General features: G+C 47.7%; 1 protein-coding gene across 4 annotated transcripts in view; it reads left to right on the top strand.

The window, feature by feature from the left end:
- The window catches only part of DDX11 (DEAD/H (Asp-Glu-Ala-Asp/His) box helicase 11), a 38,316-nt gene that overhangs the window by 12,495 nt on the left and 21,412 nt on the right, over nt 1–4,409 (top strand). The window lies entirely within an intron of this gene.

Below are 4,409 nucleotides of genomic sequence, written 5' to 3'. Positions count from 1 at the left end.
TAAGCTGGCAGGTGGACATCCCCCGAGGGGTCCTGGACTGCAAGAGGGTGCAGGCTGGGCTGAGGGACCCCCATGAGTGCACAAATTTTTGTACACCAGGCCTCTAGTAATAATAATAAAAGGCTAATATGCAAATTGACTGAACAGCAGAATGGCCCGTTGCTATGATGCGCACTGGCCACCAGGGGGCAGACACATGCAGGAGCCTGGCCACCAGGGGGCAGACACTCAATGCAGGAGCTTCTACCTAGTGGTCAGTGCACTTCCATATGGGGAGTGCCACTCAGCCAGAAGCTGGCTCATGGCTGGCCAGCGCAGTGGTGGTGGCAGGAGCCTCTGCCACCTCTGTGGCAGCATTAAGAATGTCCAACTAACGGTTTAGACCTGATCCTTTGGGGGCCTAAGCCTTTAGTCAGACATCCCCTGAGGGCTCCGTGGCTGCCAGAAGGATGTCTGACTGCAACTTAGGCCTGATCCCCCCAGGGAGTGGACCTAAGTCGACAGGTGGACATCCCCTAAGGGGTCCTGGGCGCAGGCGGATCTGAGGGACCCCGCCCGAGTGCACAAATTTTTGTGTACCGGGCCTCTAGTTTGATAATAATCTTGTTGGTACTCCCATTCACTGGGTTTTGGGCCTCCTGGTTAATCCTATAATTATGTTTTCTTCTAATTGCTCATCTCTTTGGGCACCATGGTTTGTTTGTTTTTGTTTTTGCCTAGAATTCTACTTCTTCAAGATTTCTTTAACTTCATTGCCCAGTCTTTCTATTCAGTTTATTTTGGCTGTCATCTCTTAAATATTCTTGCTTGTTCTTATTCTGTAATTTTTAAAAAAATAGCATCCTGTTCTTGTTTCATGGAAATAATATCATTCTGAAGATATCAATGATAGTAGTAGTTTGAAGTCTTTTCCCCCCTGCATTGCCCGCCCCCCACCCCCCAATTTGGGGTTCCATGTTTTGTTTTGAGGCTTTCCTCAAATGCCTGGCGATCCTTGGCTGTCTTCTGTTGGTGTTCAAGAAAATGCCACTGCAAGGCTGAGTGAAAGGCCAGTGATGGAGACTGTGGACCCATAGGCCCAGCCACTCTTTGGGGGCTTCCATTTGTCAGTATTTGTAGAATTTTCCCAAGAGCCTTCTAGTTTTTCCAGAGAAGTCTCTCCTTTGAACTCTTGCCTAGTTCAAGCCTGACAGCCAGTATTTTTGAGGAGACTGGAGACGTGACTTCAGGTACACAGTCTCTCACTTAATGCTCTGCTTTCAGCCCTCTTCCCCACGCTTCACTCAACCTGCTGTCTCTAGGACCTCCTGGCTCAGCTTTACCAGAGAATAAACTGTCTTCTGTGAGGAGTGGGGACTGCAACTTGGGGGTCCAATTATCCTTAAAAGAATTTCAATTAATACCTTTGTTTTCAGTGCTATGCCTTGGCCCTGCTAGTTTCCGGGCATTTCTGAGGGGGAATCTGAGGAGACCTCTGTAGACACCGGGGCTCAGTGTCCTTTACTCTGCTAAGTTAGTTCCATTTCTCTGCTTTCTCTCCTAAAACTTGTTACTATCCCTTCTTCCACTTTCTTTGTTTTTGTGTGTGTGAGCCTCTTTTATGCCTTTGGTTTAATTTTAATGTGTTCAGAAAAGGACATAGAAGAGCATGTGTACATACCAACTTGTTTAACCTGAAGGCCTACCTCCTCCCTCTCAGGTCTTTCGGTCTTCAGCCCCTTGTCCATTCCAGGCTTCCTCTTCCCTCTACTCGGCCCTTCATGTTGGTGCTCTCAGTTCTGTGGCCTCATCTGTGTACTTCAGTTGCCTTCAAGAAAAAGCCACTGTCTTCCACATCCCACCCCTAATAGAGCTGCCTCCTGTCCTTGTGCCCCACTGCCTGCAGGGGTGCCATGTTGTTACAGGCTGTGCCTCACCTTCTAGTCCTCTGCCTCAGATGCCCGTTCCCTATGATGGTGCCTATTTTCCCTCAAGCATCATCTTTTTAGACCTTTCATGAGTCCACCACATTGAGTTGACCTCTTGCCTTTGTGCCCACTGTGCCTTGTATAGCATTGCAGTTCTGGGGTCCGTGTCCCACAGGAATGCATAAACTCTTCAAGTCAGATGTTTAAGTTTGTGCCTGTGGGCACTTTCTAGAGAGTTCTGTGTTCCCACCATCAAGCCCAGTGCTTGCTACAGTGTAGGCGTTTAGAAAGAATGAAGTTAGTTTTCTTTGCATAAACTTTTTAAACTGTTATTTTAACAAAATCCCAAGGAAATAACATTGTGCAAAGCTAGGTATACTGTGGGTACTTCATTAAATTTATTTCATAACAGGTGAGCAGTTGATTATACATCTTTTTAATATTTTCCAGTTTAAAATTTCTGTGGCCTTATTACGGAACATGGATCTGCAGGGGTTTGGTGGTCTTTTTTTTTCTTGATGTTAGAGTTTGCCACCGTTTTTTCTGGAAGATAACTTTGCCCATCCCTTTAGAAACTTCTTCAGCTCACTTTCAGGAGGAGGCTGCTGGCTCTCTGGCCAGGCATCTGTGCCTGGGCCACTGTTACATGGGGGACGTCTCTCCTACTCCTCGCTTGATGACAGCTGAAGCGGATGGCTCCCCATTCCCAGGCAGCACAGAATGGCTGCCCCAGGTTTTTCTGGCATCTGCTGTCTGCAAGTCTTTGTCGCTCAGTCTCTATCAAAAATGGACAGAAATGGAACATATGGGGCTTTTTTAAACATATGTGAGTCATCCATTCTTCAGAAGTAGCCATCATTCTCAGGGCCTTCTGAGAATTTGATGAAAGCGAATAGATCCTCATCCCAAGTTAATAGTACTTTTATTATCCTATGTAATAAAAGCCTAATATGCTAAGTGTCTGGTTGTCTGGTCGTCCGTTCAACCAATCAAAGCATAATATGCTAATGATATGCTAACGCAGCTCAACCGCTCACTGTGACATGCACTGACCACCAGGGGGCAGACAGTCGACCGGTCGCTATGATGTGCTGACCACCAAGGGGCAGACGCTCCGACCTGAGGTTAGCTTGCTGCTGGAATCCAGGCAATTGGGACTGAGCAAGACAGGCAGGACATGCCCTGGAGCCCTCCTGCGGTCCCTCCTCGGCTGGCCAACCTCCCACGTTCCTCCCTGGCCTGATCGTGAACTGGTGGGGTCCCTCGGCCTGGCCTGTGCCCTCTCGAAATCTTGGACCCCTCAGGGGATGTTGGAGAGCTGGTTTTGGCCCGATCTCGCAGGCCAGGCTGAGGGACCCCAATGGTGCACGAATTCATGCACCAGGCCACTAGTTACTTAATAGTTGCAAAATACAAGCCCTGGTTGCTCATTTATGTACCAGGTGTTCCCTCTAATCTTGTTGCAGGTATTACCCTTTATGTGTATTATCTTATTCAATGCTTGCAGCAACTTTGAGGAAGGTCCTACTATTACTGGTATTCCCATTTTGCATTTTTAGAAACAAGCCTAGAGAAGTTAGCCTAAGGTCACAGAGCTGATAGGTGGAGAAGCCTGTATTTGACCCAGACAAACTGGCTGTGGAGTCTAAAGCTCTAGCCACTGTGCTCTGCTATTTCCCCCCAACACTAGATACACATGCATTTCACCTGCAGTTCATTCAAGCTCAAATTAGGCTGAGAACCTCGCTCTGGATACTCTGAGATCACCCCTGGGTTAAGCAGGGTTGGGGGAATGATGGCCTGGACATGAAGGTGTTGGCCTTCCTGAGACTCACCTGAAATGACCTGCCCTTTGGATCCTAGAAGCAGCAGCTTTGTGAAACTCACGGCAGCAGCCTCTCTAGGAGGATTGTTATAACAAATCGTGCAAACTTGGGTGGCTTAAACAACATAAATTTGTTCTCTCCCAGTTCTGGAGGTCAGAAGTCAGAAAGAACCAAGCCTCCCAACAGTTTGGTTTCAGGGTTGGTTCTTCTGAGGGCCGTGGGAGAAGGATGTCTCCCACGCTCCTTAGATGTCTCTTTTCCCTGCTGATCACCTTTCTTTGCGGCCTGTGTGTCCAAATTTCCCCTTTTTATAAGGACACCAGTCATATTGGATTAGGGCCTACCTCATCTTGACTAAATACACCTGCAATGACTCTGCTTCCAAATAAGGCCACATTCTGAGACACTGGAGGTTGGGACTTTGACGTGGATTTTGGGGAGACAAGATTCAACCCATAACACGGACCCACAGGGAGAATTCTTGTCTTTAAATCAAGAATTGATTTAACTGAATCTCTGAATATGCTTCGTCTTATTCAACTAGGTGTGCATTCCTAGTTGAAACTACAGTGATAGTTTGGCTCAGTGGATAGAGCGTCAGCCTGCGGACTGAAGGGTCCCAGGTTCGATTCCGGTCAAGGGCATGTACCTTGGTTGCGGGCACATCCCCAGTAGG

This window comes from Myotis brandtii, unplaced genomic scaffold (assembly GCF_000412655.1).
Source record: "Myotis brandtii unplaced genomic scaffold, ASM41265v1 scaffold216, whole genome shotgun sequence".
Taxonomy (NCBI): Eukaryota; Metazoa; Chordata; class Mammalia; order Chiroptera; family Vespertilionidae; genus Myotis; species Myotis brandtii.
Note: the sequence above shows the minus strand (reverse complement) of the source record. Positions and strands in the feature narration are given on the sequence as shown.